Source organism: Andrena cerasifolii, chromosome 10 (assembly GCF_050908995.1).
Source record: "Andrena cerasifolii isolate SP2316 chromosome 10, iyAndCera1_principal, whole genome shotgun sequence".
NCBI classification, from domain to species: domain Eukaryota; kingdom Metazoa; phylum Arthropoda; class Insecta; order Hymenoptera; family Andrenidae; genus Andrena; species Andrena cerasifolii.
The window spans coordinates 2,939,779-2,957,729 of record NC_135127.1 but is presented as its reverse complement, the minus strand read 5'-3'; positions in this window follow the sequence as shown (position 1 = coordinate 2,957,729).

Below are 17,951 nucleotides of genomic sequence, written 5' to 3'. Positions count from 1 at the left end.
TCTCGTACGTCGAACAGCCCGTAAACTTTCTCGAATACTGATTTCACCCTCAAACGTTCCCCACCTGCTCGCCGGATCGCTCTCAAGCTCGACAGGTGACCGGCTATTAGGACGTTGTAATTGTTTCGATGAGAACTCAAGGAGGACGTTGCCCAAACCCCCGATAAGCGGCGCACGTGCGCGCGGTTATGCCGCAAATCTGCTGGACCAATCGCCGATGAACAGGATGCGAAATCATTTCCCAGTATTCAACGGCGTACAATCCACACCGGGAATGGAATAGCGAAAGCGGATCGGGGGCAGAAGGAGCAAGAAGGAAGGAAGGAGTCAGAGTGGACATTGAAGGGGAGACGAGCGTGCCGGAGGAGCGGGTGGGGCTACTTCCGTGATAAATTAATCGTCGATTTCCGACGATTACAATTTGGTATGCTTCCAAATCGCTCGCACCCTTTTTGCGGCGGTGAATTTTAGCCGTGTGCATTTTTCATCTGGCGCGGTGCGGCCCTCAAAAAGAGGATATCTATCTTCCCTAGAGGCTGCCCTGGCCCTCCGTTTCTCGGTATAACCTGTGCTCATCCTTCTCCGCTCTTCAGCCGTTCCGCGCCCGCTCTCTCTCTCTCTCCTTCCTTCCTCTCGTGCCTAGCTCTTGCTGAGAGAGACTGGCTCGCTTCCAAAAATATTATAAAATTCCCAATTACGCGGCATAGATTGGCGAGGTAAATTGCCCCTGGAGCACGGTGGGTGGCGAGACGGTGGTTGCCTCCGCTATACACCCCCGGCTGCTTCGCTTCGCGTCGCTCTGCTCCGCTCCACTCTGCTCTGGCTGACGACCGAATCGAACGGCGGGGGGTGCAGGAGGACGGGGGGGGGGGAGGGGGCGCAGATCCTCCGCTTCTCTCCAATCGGTAATCCATTACCGTGACGCGATTGGGTAATTGCAGGTGAGGGGCCTATCTAGAGACGTGCCCACTAACCTCTAACCTCTTCCCCTCTATCCTCGAGCCACTCTCACCCGACCGACCAGTACCCCGACCCTTACCATTCTGGTCGATATTCCCTCTAATTAAACACTGGGGGCACAATGACAAACCTACATTGTACCGGGCCCTCGCCACCGCTGTCGGTAATGCCGGATACCAGCGTTCCAAGCTACGGAGACTGGCGTTCGTCCGTTTCCGAGGTCCGGTAATTCGGTTAATCTAAGGTGGTTGCTGCGAAACGCGACTTCGGATAAATCACTCGCCTCCCTCCTCTCTAGCTAACCCCTTCTCTATCTCTCTCTCTCTCTCCGCCAGTTGTTGCTGCGATTCTGTTCTTAACTCCGCAGGGACAAGCCAGGATGAATGCTTACATGGTGCCATGCGCTCGCTTGATGCGCGTATAATTTCCGGATAGATGGGAGCAAGTGGTTGTGGCTCTGACGATTTCGTGGATTTTCTTGGTTCTGTACTTTGTTTGGTATCTGCCGAGTGAAAGTGCAATTTTACCGTACGGTTCTGTTTACTCTGCTGCAGTCTTCGGATTCACTATGCGTTTAATATAATGCCAAGGAACGAGGACCTCGCGTATTAGTAACATCTCTCTTATATTTTTCTCGAAGTTAGAAAAGTGTTTAAAAATAAGGGAACGTGTTTGGGTGGAAAAAGTAGTAGGGATAGAATATGAAATTTACACGTACCTACTTGCAATACGATGTTCGTATTTATTTAGTAATATTACCTAACGATATTAATAAGTAGGCTGGAAAGTTGCCGCGTTTGATATTTTACAGGATAGGCCACGAAGGGATTGCTTAATACCTAGGTCGTTGTTTAAAAAAATGCAAAAACGAGCAAAGTATACCTACTTAGCTGTCAGTGGCGGATTTACGAAAAAAGGCCCAGGTGGCAAACGTTCTGAGGGGCCCATTTTTCGGGAAAATGAAGCGGTAGTTTACTAAAGGGGGTAACTGTACAGAAAAGTATAGAAAACAAATATAGTGCTTGGATAAAATCATAAGTTTTTTTTAAGACAGGGGCCTAGAGGGCCTTTTGAGCAGCGGCCCATTTTTCGGGAAAATAAAGCTGTAGTTTACTAAAACCGGGCTTAGTGGAATAATGCAGAAAAAAATATGCTTTGGATATAATCATAATTTTTTTAAGGATGAGGCCCTGAGGGCCTTCTGTGCAGGGGCCCAGGTGGCTCATCAGCCGCCCTGTTAAATCCGCCACTGTTAGCTGTATACACGTAAAAGTACTTAGAGTTTGACGTTATTTATGCATTACCATTCTGCTGGTTGTTCGTACCTACTTCTAAATAAATGAAACAGAAGGCTATCGTTCACCCTGTTGAGTACTGTCGCAGAAGCCGCAAACTCCAAGAGGCACGAATGCATTCATCAACTGCGTTGTATAAAAAATCTGATAGGCTGAAATCAGGGCAGATTCGTGTGTAATTGACGTCACGTTCAGCGTAACTTTATCTACGTGTATGGCATTACTGCTGAATGATACAACGAGCCCCATTTGCATATTCCCTCCCCGCCCCCCCCCCCCGACATTATCTATTCGCGGTTGCGCCATTTCGCGGGCCAAGGCACCGAAATTGGGCGAGGTCGTTATTCAAGAGCCGAGTTGACAGATATAAAGTGAGAAGCTGAGCGTGCAGCCAATCCGATGACCAGATTCTCTCGTAGCATGTTATAGAAACTCATTAATGGATGCATACACCTATTATCGTCTCTTATAATTGATTGGTATCTATCCAATATCGCAAATCTCCTTTTACGGTACAGGTGATCGCCAATCAAGTATATGTAACACAAATGAAACTTGTTTTATTAACCAAGTTTTACTAACGTTACTGGCTTGCGACGTACCTACCTATTACACAAGAAACGAATAATTTTGTCTGACAATCACAAGCGTTGCTCCTTTGTCTTGGACCCTGGATATGGACACTCGTAAGGAATAAAGGTAGGCTCTCACTCTCGGCGCAACTTCTTTTCGCACTCAGATCTAGGGCCGGTATTCATAGTCGCTACTTATTCTTAAGCAAATGCTTAAGCATTCGGCATCCTTTACTATCTACTAGGTTAGTAGAGGATGCCGCATGTTCAAGCATTTGCTTAAGAATAAGTAGCGACTATGAATACCGGCCTAGGCTCGCGTCGCCTCGGTTTTCCGTACCTGAAGTTATCTGGGCTCGCCCCGGTTCATGTGTTTGGTCAGATGCTTAGAGAACCTCTTTCTGGGCAGTCGTTAATTCAGTAGGCTCACACTACGCCTCGCCTCTGTCCCTCAAAATATTCTCGAGGTAGAGTCCGCGGCTCGAAGTCCCAGTGTCGCGAGGCGCAGTGTCAGTCAAATTGTCGAACTACGTAAGAAAAGGATAGGAAGAATAAAATCAACCGAGGCGAGGTAAGGCGAGGCGTAGTGAGAGCCTGCCTTAGTAGTTATAACAAACTATCTTACCAATCTCAGTATTGTGGCTAGATATAGTCTTCCACACACCCAAGACAAAAGCTTATCTGTTTTCTCTCTATCGCGTCACAGGTCAAACATCTCCCCTTTTCTTTTTCGGGTTGACCTAACTCGATAACGGCGTCTCGCTTGTAAAGAATTAAAGTAACTGCCCCACGCACGTGCCAAGTGGTAGGACGCTTCAGTCGTTCCAATCCCCACGAGGACCTTATCCCCTTGCTCCGGTTCTATCCCCCTGTGTTCGAAGATCCCTTCACACAGTTCGGAACCTGACTGGGAGCGTGGTGAGCGAGGGAAGCTGAACGTGGTGGAAACAGAAAGGTCGACTTACATGATTCGATCACCAATATCAACGATACCGTTGTAAGATTATCGGCAGCAAACATCGCCTCCAATGAGGTAGAAAAACCGTCAAGTACCAATCAGAGCATCAAAATTACGAAGTAACGTTTCAGTGCAGGATCGTCGCAAAAATCAGCAACAATACTCACATTATTTCAGTATTAAATGATTTTCTATCATTTAGTACAGACGCTGTAGTTTTGATGCTCACGGTTAATGTGTTATGTATTTTATACGGTTAATTAAAATGTAAGACCGAATGTGAGTGTTCATTTGTTTTAAAAGTATGCCAAAATTATACTATCTGAAATTATCACAGGAGACTCACTGGCGATAAATGCGTGAATCATTTTACGATACTACTTAGTAGTTGAATGAAAGTGTTTATAATTATAGAATGTATTTGCAATCGCAATGTATAACGAAACCATAAGTCAAAATACAGTTTGAACTGCAGACACATTTCTCAAACTATTAATTGACTGCAGAAACAGTACAAAATTACGATGTTTATTACAAACAGTCACAATGATTTTGATTTTGAACTCTGACTATGAACGCTTTACTTTGCATGTTTGAATTAATTTAGAGAATAGAGCAGAATTTGCAGCATAACCGAAAATGACTCTTTGCGTAAAAGTAAATTGAAAATCTGGCATAAAATTTCTTCACAGCTGGATTCGCTTTCAAGAAAATCAGTCCCCAAAATGAAGCCGCTTCTGGGTCAACGGATTTTCAAAATCGATTTAGTGGGAAATGAAACCTCCGAAGAAAAAACTGTATTGCACATTTTCGATTTATTTTTTCCCCAAGAATCAACTTCTGTTCGTTTGTAATATGGATTTCACTCCACTCAACATTATTTATTATAAGGACAAGGGTAATGCGTAATTAATCGATTATATTTCGTCCGCCAACATGATTAATATTTTAGTAAATGCGGTTCATATCCTGTAAACACAGACATTTCTTAATTTATTCGATATATACGGATATGACCCTATTAGGTTACTTGTGACATCACCGTGGACGACTCCGTTAAATGTTACCCAGTACTAATTGCATCCTGACATCGTATTCAAAACTATCACTTATCAAACAATTCCAATCCTGTCAAGTACAGGCCTTTGAATTTCTGTGAACTGAGGCAAGAATATGAATGCATCTCAACCGTGCACAGTACCACTGGCATTGGACAAACAATATTCAATATCGTTACTTCCAAGTAGAAAATCATAAACTTTAAAATGCCACGATATATCAAAAGCATATCGTATGTTGGCAGTTTAGATCTAATAAGGAAATATCAAAATTCAAAATTCACTTCGAGGGGGTGAAATTGACCCTTTAAATTCCGGCTATTTTCCGATTTTGTGTTATAACTCGCGAACTGTAAGTTCCCAAATGATAGTCCTAATTAAATAAAGTAATTTTTGTCTTGAAACTTTTTTTCTATCTCTTACAGAATGCGAGTTACAAAATAAAATCGGAAAATAGCCGAATTTTCGAGGATTAATTTCACCCCCTTAGAGCGAATTCGGGCAGCAAAAAAAGAATGCGTTGTAATCAGCGGGAAATCCCCTACATATTCCCAAAGGTTCAGATTTTTTTTTGAATTTCCGGGTTCGGTATCATCCCTTGTAAATTTTTTAAAATTTTATTTACCAATTTCGAAAGATTCTGTCGGTTAGATTGATGAATGGCCTTCTTGTACCTCGCATTCCACTTGAAAAACGAGACTTGTCCCCTCTGCTTGATAGTTATAAACTCTTGGCGTTGCTTTATTCGAGATGGGAAAAATTGTATTCTGTATTATTCGAGTCTGGACAGCATAAACGATATTTCGACTTGATAATCGGGGAAAGGGCATCGCGCACCTGGTGCATTCGCAGTAGCCAGGAAAACATACCCTTCAGAGTTGGCGGTAGGCGGCGCAGGTCCCGAAGTTACGTCGTTCGAACACTCGTAAACACGTAGAACGCACCTGGGACTCGATGTCTTTATCGATAATGTGACACCTATATACGTGGTAGCGTAACTCACGATTTTAAATATTTAACCCCAGCTACTCTCTTCGCTTTCATTCCTTGTCGTCTGCCCCTCTCCATCAACGTCCACGGGGAGGGTGTATTCACTTGCACGTACATACACCGTTCCCGAACCTCCAGTGAAGCTCATCGAATCGTGAATCAACAAATCCTCCGCATAGCGAGCAATGAAATTAATTTTAGTACATCCGAATGTTCGTAAATGCATTCACAATTGCATTTCGTATTCTTATTGTTTCTGGTGTCAGCAAGATGATGGGTATGAAACTAACTCTAACGAATCAATACGAGTGTACCGACGAATAAGGAATGGGCATAAATATTTCCGTGGTTCCGTGCTGGTTCGTTCCATCGTGCCACTAAACTTGTGACCCCATGTTATGTACTACGCGATACAAACGTTACTCAAACGCTATGATACAAATTTTTAATATAAATAAATCCAATTTCTTTATATTTTAATACTGCTGTCGTAAATTTCTATTACCAATGGCAATAGATAACAGAGGAAGAATATAGCATCATACATGGGTATCATTGCACGCGTTGCTGAAGAAGAATAAAATTTACCATGGGCCCGAGCACCGAGGGAGAACCCAGTGATATCAATTTTTTGTCTGATCCCATGATTCGAAGAATACTGGACGGCATAAGCCGGCCGTGTCCAATAGAACCTCGTGCTCTCGAGCTAATCGTTATTTTGCGTGGACAGTACCGGTGATCGATGCGGGGGAACGGCTCGAGAAGGGCGAGCGGAGCGCGGAGAGCGGAATAAGGACGGCGCTCCAGGCACGAGGGGGGTAAAATCAATGATGGCCTCTTGAAAATTTCACCAGTCAAAACGGTAGAAATAGTCGATTTTCTGGCTTCCTCTTGCCCGTCACTTTAAGGGAGCGGATTCCATCGCGTCTCCTGGGCGTTCTCGGGAACTTATAAATATCCATAATACATCGATGCGGGATTTCTACCAGCATTCCGGCCAATCTCTGCATACTGCTCCACCTCTACCGCGCGGATGGCCAGACACGCTCGTGCGGATGTTCCACGGGCAACACACAGAGCCGCGGATAGATTTCAAATATGCAGAGATTGTTCTTCGGAATGGAGTGCAGCTGCGACCCCCGGGGTGTCGCGAATCCCGGTAAAAACTGGTGAGAATGGAATAGGAGAGTGAGCAGGGGAGAGTATATCCGGGTGATGTGCTGGGGAACGCATGTAACAGTGTTTCGCAGAGCACCGGCAGGAGGACGACCGTACACTAACGTCTGCTCCCCCGAGACATCCAACGGCTATAAGGAAATTCGATTTCTCGTAATCCAACTGTGAGGAACATTTCCGGCTGATCGGAATCTGTTTGGCTCTGCCATCCAGGAGCGCTATTAAGATCAAGACTATTTAGAAACGGGGCAAGTTTTGCGAATAACTGAACGTGGGGCAGGTTCATCCTTCCTGCGAAGAGTACCCTGCTATTAATAAGCGAATTTGTGACAAGTAACTTTTGCAGGAATACTTGTAGGCATTTGTTCGTTACGTATATCGTCGAGATTTGTTTGCATTAGTTGCATCATTTGCCTGCGATTTGTTATACATATTGTGTTGAAATTGAAAAAGATAAATTTGGTTAGTAGAGCTTGGTTTTGGTTTTAATGTTATTGATTCACGAGCAGCTCAAATTTTGATGTCCACCTTTTCCCTGTACACCGATTCTCTGTTCACTATTTGCAAAGGACTCTCGATTTCATTGAAATTTTGTATGTTTACCCTGCGTGATCACGCGAGGTGTGTTGCACCCCATGAGTAATTGTCGAGTTCAAATGTCGCGCCTTCGCGACTTCTGAAGGGGATTTATCGCGAAAAAATATCCGCTTTTTTCCAGAACCGTGGAAGATTGCTTTTTTGCAACTACAAATTTCATCATATCGAAATTTACGTTTCTTGAAAATGACTATTAGAGCATGATTGTGCGAGAAATGCGAACGTACAAATTATCACTGCAAAGTTAAAAGCTTCAAAAATACGAAAATGGTAACACAAAAATGACGCTGAGGGCAGTGAACCCTTGCGACCAATTTGTGATTATAAGGAGGTGACCACGAAGGGTTTATAGAGTCCAGAATATTTAGGGACATGTACTTTTTGTGGCTATGACAGTGGGAACTTTAGGCTTAATACTAACCCCTAATATCTCCTTTACTTAATAATAAAATCTCATAAAAATTTAGAATAATATAGTTAAAAGATGTATCTTTTAGTAGAAAAACATTGTGTATGATTTTCACTTATACTTTTCCCCCCAAAAAATCCTGAACTTGTATGCGTTTGCCGGACCTCTAGGTGGATGTAACCCCTTAAGTCCATGACTTGATGACTAAACAATGATACATTCCACAATCTTTCTTATTTCAAAAGCATTTACAGTACCATCAAACGTCATAAGTACCAACTATTGCTGAAGCATTGGGACCCACACAAATTGCATTTTATACTGATACGTGAACCGATAATTACCTATATCAACGCCACATCATCCTTAGCGCCTGCTCATGACTAAAACCCTGTGAACCAAAGTCGACGCGTATTTCTTTCGTCCGGTCGCGTTTGATCTTGCACCATTAATGGAGCTCTTCGCGAAATTGCGTTACAACCACCGGCAGATTACGATTCCAGTCACGTGATTACAGGAACGTACGTTTCTATGGTTCATTTCCCGGGGAATCGTGTTGAAGCGGCGTAGAGTAGCTCGGCCCTGTGATGGTATAGAAATAGTGCGCGCCAGCGACCACGGGCTACGGCCGTTCGCTTTTCAACGGAAATTATCGGACCATAGTGAATGTAATCCGTGTAACTGTCCCCGAGAGGATGAGAATGGAATCGAGCACTTATCGGGGTCCGCGCTGGTTCCCCCCGGTAGCATAGCATAGGAAGATGGTGTCACTGCAGTCCGGCGACAACCATTCTCCTGTACATGCGCCTGGCCTGTGTATGTGTGTTACGGTAGGGCGTAAGTGTGATAGAAAAGAGGAGCCGAGACGAGGAGAGAAAAATAGCAAGAGAAGGGTCAAGCAATGACGATCGCCAGGGGTGCTCCCGCCGCACTTTTCCGACTCATTTTCTCCGTCGATATCTCAGTCTCCTTTCGCGCTCGTAAATGTGAACGGCCCTTAGGCGTCGGCATGTCTGTCGTTACCGCGAGTATAACGGGAAAGAGCATTAACGAGGGGAAAAAAAGGGGGAAGGGAGAGGGAAAACCCGGGGAAACGAAGAAGAACGACCAGCACGATGTTATCGAGACTGGGCGATCGATGTTTTACGATTGAATTTAATGGGCGTCCCATATGACGAATAGTTCGCTCAAATGAAAGGTTTAAGTTCGGTGGTAGGTATTGACACGGGATTACGTTTATGGTTAACAACATCTAGGCTGCTTGATAATTCACGCGAGGCTCAAACTATCGCGTAGCTAGGAAATGTGGGAAAATTTAATTATAATGCCTGTGGACGATTAGTTACTCCGTGAATGTAACTTCAGAGATTTCTTATAGAAATAGGTATACAGTGGCTCAAGAGAGTATTCGAAAGTTGCGGAAATTCCCGTAATCACCGATTTTCGACCTTATTCTGCGATCTTTAAACGTTTGTAGCTCGGAGCAACCTTAACCGATTTAGATGAAATTTTCAGCATGTATAGGTTAAACCTACCTAAATCTACAAACGGGATTTTTTAAATTTTCATTACAGTGTGGGTATCGAAGAACTTACACACTGTTAGGATTTTTTGGGTTTTTTATTACCACGTGCGCTCAGGCCCGATATGCTCGCGTAACTGCCGAGCATGCGTCGTCTGCCGATCGTCGCGCCACCTTCACTGTTGCCAACGCGCAGATCGCCGCGTCACTTCGCTCGCCGTCCGCGTGGGGGCGCTCACCGCCACAACAGGCTCGGATAAAAAGTTCGAAAAATCGACCTTCATTATTTTCTTTGGTATTCCGTCCAATGGCACTTTTTTCAGAACGACGTAGCACGTCACCTATTTAGTAAACTTATGCTTCCAGCTTCTCAAAAAAACTCAAGTCGTTTGGACCACTTTTAAAAATGTTATGCGATTTTAAAGAGTGTACGAATACTTTCTCGAGCCACTGTACTTAAAGGTTACATGTCATATTCAGTTGCAAATTTTGTTAATTTTATGTTTTGTACAATGTTCGTGTTGGGCGAGACTGATTTATGTAACATAGAATATGTGAGAACTATATTTCAGTTTAATAGTTCTTTAAACTCATTGATTAAAAAGAATGTAACGAAGGTGGGCTCAAATTCCTTTCCAATGATTATGTAGAACGGTTTTGTATTCAATGATTTACGAATGCGAGTAAAGTGTAAGGAAGCAACGAATAGAACGTTTGTTGGAAAATGTATGGTGAATTGAATGAAGGTTATGAATACAGTTCCTGGAGGCTCCGAAATACTGACATCTGGTGTCCAAATTGTCAATTAACGATGCGTAGATGCATCTGTACTAAACACGCTGTACATAGAATTCTCTTCTCTGCGATATTTCGAAAGATGTGCACAGGAAACGAAATCTTATAAATTATTAATTGTAATTCTTATAATTTTCTGAATGTAGGGGATACGAAAGCTGTCACCAATACTTCACTTCTGAGAACTTATATCTATTCCACTGACAATTGTGAATGCAGTGAATGCACTCGATTTGCTCACGGGAAAATGTTTATAAACGAAGTACCTAGAAGTGATTCACGTCGAGCCAAGTCAGCAATAGTCTTGAATTATTAAACGGGCCGCCGGGAAAGGCCTGTCCTTTGTTGTACACAGTCGCCGAGTTGTCGCCGTTGCTGCTTTTAGGAAATAAAAGAGGTGCATTCCTAATGAATTTTTCACCGAAAAAACGAGGTCGATTGCATTATTCATTAGAGTACCTAAGCTTTCTGAATTTCTTATAATGGTCACACGAATTTTCACTTTTCAGTATTGCGATCACTTGAAGGAAGTAATGCCAGGCTTACACTTCCGTTTTAAATTTTTTATTTCAACCTTTCCGTTTACAGTGATGAAAGATTTTGTCATGAAGGTAGTCCCTACGCCACTGTTCGATAAATGCATGTAGGTCATGGAAATACTTGAACGCTCGTAACTAAAATCTCGAATTGCTTCTTTATATCAGTTCTGTTTTTAATTAGGGATCCATATCTGAACCAAAGCATTGACATACTTTCGTTCCAAGATATTCATATCAAAAGGTATTGCCACAATTAACATATTTCATTATATTTAACCCTCGCTGTTGACTTCATTCGTGCTTCTTTTTGTGAATTTGCTCGCCAAGGCCATATAAGTTTAATTATAACTCAAAGTCTGGCAACTGTCTTTCTCAAAACTGCCATTAATCTTTCCTACAGATTTTGAAGCAGGTACAATTAAACTTCTATTATTCAAATAATAATTTATTCTCTTAGAGTGACTTGAACGCCCCCTGTCGACATTTGGAGTTTTAGAAGGTCTGTCATTTTTACATGCTTTTCGTGCTTTTCATAACTTTGGCATTATATTCTTTCGTCACTAACCCTTCTTGGTCAAACGGGGTGTATCGCACCTACGGTTTGCCGGTTTTAAAAAACCGGGTTTAAAAAACGGTTTTTATTTATCCACTTGTAAAATTCGAAAACCGGTTTTAAATTTAAAAAAACTGATTTTATATACCTACTAGAATTAATATGCAGGAATGAATTAATTATTTATTTAAAAACGTTAACATTTTGAATACAAATCGCCTCGGACACAAGCATATTGTAATAGGTAACAGTTTACTGTAAAACTACTCTTCATGAGTTCATATTTTCAGAAAAAAATACTAAATGGAATAAAGATTTATAATTGGGTACCACTTTTTAAAAGATTTATATTTTGTACGGATTTTATTTATTATAATTTGTTTTCTTTGGTTCTTTATGGATAGCGTACCTATATTTTATTTTGTTATATTTTTTTTAATTCCATAATATTAAGGAAACTGATTTTTTTTTAAATAAATACAAGTATTCATTTACTATTTTTCATATTGAATTAATTTCAAAATTATCTGAACCCTTTAAATTTAAAGGCAGACGCTGATTAGCCTAGGGGCGCCAAATCCTCCCCTGAACAGATATAATAATAGCTTTACAAGTACATTTTAAGTATCCTTTGTAACACTTATTCAAATAATAAACCAAAGGTTAAGGTTAAAAAACACAGTTATATTGTTAATTTTGGTTCAGAAATCTTTCAGCTGATATAAATACAATGATGCAAACGTGCATCTAAATGTCTTGTTAATATACCTATGAGGTTGTATTTAAAAAATGCACAGTCCTGTTTTAAAGAAACAATAATCACTTGCCAACCATCATACGACGAAACAGAAAATGATGTAACAATCACAATATGATCAAAACATATGATGAAAATGATGTAACAATTATAATATTTGTTCTGTCAAAACTATAGAATTCCTTTCACGGGTATATTCCTGCATCATCAGAAGAAACGAAGACTTTTTTGATGATGGCATTAAGTGACCTACTTCGTATAAATAGTTTAAAGCTCGTCACAACGAGGGAAGGCAATTGCGAATTGTTGGAAATTCGTGTTAAGTATTTAACTGCGTAAATGATGGATTGTTAAACCTGCGGAGGTCTCGTTCCAATAATAGCATGTCATAAAACACCCCCGCGATCCGTAAATCACGTAATAAAACTACAAGAATTTACTACTGTGTCAAGGTGTTTGAACTCGTGCAAAGCATCTTTCCGGAAACATTTTTCTTTTAAAGAAAACTGTAACTATAGAATTACATACCTGACGATAAAATTTTATATATTGCAGTGTTTTGTGATGTGTGGAAACGTCTATTTCGTGCAGACAAATAATAAATACAGTAATAGAGCATTGATAGCTTTCACGAACTTCTCTACTCTATGGCACTTGCAGTGCCTCTAAAAATATTGGAAATATTACTTGCAGTTTATACAACAGTAACACAACATATTATAGTACCTTTGTATGTAAAATATACAAGGTGCGACGGAATTCGTGGTATAAGTGATGAATGATTAATTCATCGTATAAAAATTACCAGAAATTTTAGAATAAAGTTCTTTCATCTGAGGCTTTGTTTTAGAGAATTAGACGTTTGTAGTTGCATCGAGTAATTTACATGGTCGCAGGAATAAAAGTAGTGGCGTATGAGTCAAAGACCATGGAGACTATGAATATGGAAAACCCAACAGTTATGCCTTTGATTTTAAGTTCTTACCTAGCTCTTTCGGAATAATATGTAGTGGACCACCATGACGTTTGAAAATTAGGTTCCTCCCAAAAACTTCACGATATCTTGATTTAAACCTCAAACTGATAGCTGTACATATTCTGTATGGTGACGAGACAAGGATGTGACAATCGAAAGTAGAGGTATACCTGTCTGTAGTCAGACAAAGTAACTGCGTGTCATTTCTGTCGTTTTTTTTTTAGATCATAGCTTCGAATGATCAAAATTTACTTTAAAATTTCAGATTTGACTTGTACAAGAAATCACTCTGTTCTTGTTTGCATAACGTTACTGCACTCTGTATTTGTAGAAGTATATTAACCTGGAGATCTAATACAAACTTTATAATATAAAAAGCAAGGACTTATTTTTGTATCATAGTGGGACTAAAAATATGTCGTATAATTAAATAAGTTGCAGGAAAAATCCCCTGTATCACATTATTTATTTTTCAGGAAATTCTCTTCTATCATCAAAAGCAACGAAGCCAGCATATACTTTTACGTCAGATAACGAATTCTATGTGAGTTGAGATTACTTGAAAAATCATAAGAGATTGTCGCTTCACTGACAGTAATTGTAAGAGTAGAATGTAAGCACTCGTATATAATGAAAAATATTTGAAATTGCACCTCAAATATTTAATTACATTTCCATTAGGCATTTTTCAGTATCCGTTTTCTAGATATAGCATTCACTGAAATAAACACATTCAGTTCGAAATTTTCACGAAACTCAAAGAGTTTCTGTACCTACGCTTTCGCACTTCATTTTGCAAAATTTAGCTAGTGTTTTGCTAAGTTCATTTACACAACTTAATAAAGTTTTTACTTAAAAGAATTCCACTACCAATAGTGGAATTATAATAGTGGAATTGCGAACCATCACTCCCTTACACACACTTTTAACCTTTAGAGAGCCGGGCTAATGGCCATTGAAAATTTTAAAATTTTGACTGATGTTTCTAAGGGTTTTTGATATCGCTAATCACGATTCTAAGGTCAGAGAATCGAAATTTTACGCAGAAACAGTGTTGCCACCCTGAACAGCAGTTACATTCATATATTACTCTTTCCTTTGGCGTTACCCAGAGCAAACGACGTTGACGTAGAAAGTTTCGTAGCTCTTTTTTTGTTTTTGGGGTTTTTTGTGTTATTTTTTTGTTTTTTTTTAGTTTTTTTATTTTAATATTTCTTATGCGGGCTGCAGTCGTGCAACTCACTAATGCCCATGCATTATTAAAAAAAAAACATGTATCCTTTCCCTCATTTCGTTTATAAGAGCTTTACTGAATCTTGATCCGAATGACTCCACTTCTCATCTGCCCAAACCCTCTCGAATAGGTCGTCATTTTCCAAAATTACTGGACAAAAACCGACGATGCAATTTGTGTTCATTACGACAAACTAGACGTCGAACTCTTTATATATGCTCTACATGCGACACTGGAATGCGCATAACACCCTGTTTTGAGAATTTCCATACGAAACGATCAATGCCGTAAATTCGAATTTCCGACACATAAATTCATTATTTTTTTTTTCATTTGGAAGGTCAAGAAGTATGAACAAACAGATAAAAAAACGCAACATAGAGATACACATTCATTATTCATTTTATATTATGCATGGGCATTAGTGAGTTGCACGATTGCAGCTGGCATAATAAATAGTAAAATCAGGAAACTAAAAAAACAAATCCAAAAATAACACAAAAAACCCTAAGAACAAAAAAAGTGCTACAAAACTTTCTACGTCCACGTCGTTAGCTCTGTATAACGCCAAAGGGAAGAATAATATATGACTGGTGTAACTGGTGTTATTCACTTAGGCTTGTTTAGGTTGGCAACACTGTTTCTGCATAAAATTTCGATACTCTAACCTTAGAATCGTGATTAGCGATACCAAAAGCCCTTAGAAACATTAAAGTTCAAATTTTAAAAATCCCAGTACATGCCATACCGTTTGCAGCCAGTATAGTGGCCACCTATTTGGATACTTTGCCGGCCATTTTGGTGGTATACATGCATCAATTTCAAGTAAATAAAATCTACAATTCCAATGAAAAAATCCCGGCCCTCTAAAGGTTAAAGAAGTACCTCCCACCGCTGTTATCTATGGCATATATAATCCTCAGATCTTTGGAACTCCTCTTGAATTGACCTTCGGGTACCTTAGCTACCTATTGCGGTAAGAAACTTTTAGAAGCCTGATCCAACCCGACAGAAGTCTGTCCGGGGCACAAGACTACCTTAGCCGACAACATTTGTCTCTTCCTACAGAGTATTTTAAAATTTCAGTACTTCCTATCAGAAATTACTGAAGTGGAGTTGCTGGAAATTCGGTGGAGACCAGTGAAAAATTAAGAACCTCTTGTCAAAAATATACGAATATCCCGTGAAGACTGTTCATTACTAATTTACATCTGAACTGAGGCATTCATTTGACAGATACATATAACATATGCGCAAATAATATGGGAATCTGTCTGGAACATCTATGATTACGCTGCGGCGGTATGTTACAAATACAGACAGCTGTGTAATATTCTGAGTTTACTGGCTCATGTTTGTCCACAAAGTTGTCTGGCTGTGTACACAAGTACAACGTGTACAACACGTATTACGCGGATCGGCTACCTAGGATTAGGAGCTGCGCCACTGGTCCTGTATTATTCGTCATTCTCATACGGCGCCAGTCGCGAAGTTTACGCAGTTACGGCTGACGAATTTCGAATACTAGCCGCGCGATGGGTTGTAAAACGTTTCAAATGATTTGGAACTCCACCATCGTGACGAGAGACCGGTGAAATGTAATTTGCGCGATCGATCGGCAAGGAGCGAGGGACAGGTGCCGCCCTCTGTAGGCAGCGGCAGATAATAGTATAAGAAAGGGTGCTCAGCTAGATCTCCGGTCGTGACCTTGAACCACCGTCGGACACTCCGTCCGACGTCATCAATCGTCGACAAAGACGTTGACCTTCAGACGTAGCTCTGTTGTCAAGTGTTGTCACGCGAAGGTTGTCAAACTGTCAGCGACAGTTTTTGGTTACGTATCTGTCGTTGCATCGCCCTTGAATATCTTTCCATCGCAGGCACTGATCGCTATTCGGTAAAGAAACGAAATTATTATTGAACACCTGTGACTGCATAATATTAATAGTCCCAATAAATGGAAAAGTTTTTTGATGTTTCAGTACAGTTTGCGGAAATAGAATTGATAACGTAAAGAACTGCGTACGTCACACATGGAAGAGCTAATATTTCGGTCATAAGAAAAAAAGTAGGGTAACAAATACACCAATTTCGATAAATATATGTCGATAATTTTAGATACTTATAAACATCTGCGAGAATACGTTTCTCGCGAAATTAATTTCGATCTCTAAAAATTGATAATCACTGGCTGATAACAGTTTCCAAGCTTTTCTGTCGGGTGGCGCCACAAGCTGCAAGCTCGTAAGCTTCTCCGGTTAATGTCAGAGATGCTGCCGTCTATCGGAGCTGCAACTGCAGCTCTTGCCAAATGTACTTCGGTTAACAGTGACCAATATTTCCGGTCACATAAATGACGTTACCCTCTGCCGAATAAATCAACTTCTCGTGCTCCCAAAAATCTATAAATTAACTCGCTCAGAGCTGTAACCTTGTGAGAAGATTACTGATTTTGGATTTGATATCGCGGAGGCTGACGAATTAAAAGATAACGATTTATCCGCGCTCATTCCTATAGCGTAAGTAATTAAATAACAATTTCAAAGCTCTCTGAAATTTTGCTTGATTGAAAGGTAGCTGCTACTCGAAATGTTTTCTAACAAAGAAAAAACCTTGTTTTTTAAGAAACTGTTTAACAAAAAAATTGTTCGATATTTTATCCACCTGTCGAACCATGTTTGACGCCGAAGAAGCGCCCGCCGTGTTCGATTCAGCAAGTGTTTTGCAATTATAAAAAAGATCCGCTTCCCTTTGAATCCCATCTGCTTCGTCCTTTTATCTCGTGCCTTTTCGCGTTCCTTCTCCCTACTTCACGGTAGAGAATGCAAATCGAACAGTGAACGGAGGATGGGTTAGATCAACGTGGAACGGTGCAACCAACGGAACGGGTCGTAGAATTAAAGAGAGGAAGGGTTGTTGAACTTCTGCCCCTACTTCTTCTTCGTTATCTGTTTTAGCCGGATGCGCAGTCTTTTTAATTACATGGCTAACTAATGAGTAAAATTCCTTCCTCTGTGCAGCAAGTCGTGGAGGTACAGGGTGGTGCTTGAGTGATTAATTTGCCGTACCAAAAATGTGACTGTACAAAGCGAAGTGTATGGAATAATTTGCTTCCACGATCTCCCTGTATCAGTGCAAATTTGCTACGTAATAAGTTACGAATTATAGAATTTCACGTGCGAAGTTATAAGATCTTGATAAACAACTTCGCAAACGGTTGAATACAATTTCGCTGCATTTACAGTCCTCTGAATACGTTATTTCATTTTAAAGTAATTACCAAATGAATTATTCGGAAGGGAACCTTCGTTAAAGTGTTTTTCTACACCGCGCATCAACAAACACAATTAACTGTTTATGTTCGGTACAAAATTTTATGTTGCAATCGCTATACCGTGGCAGTAAATAGTTGTTACTTTAAAATCTAGTTCAGTGATAAAATAACACATATTTTCATTGGCAAATCTCTTTATTAGAAGTGCGAAAAGGACTTATAAGTATTATTTAATAAATATATAATGAATATATTATTTAATAAATTTAGAAGTATTATTTAATAA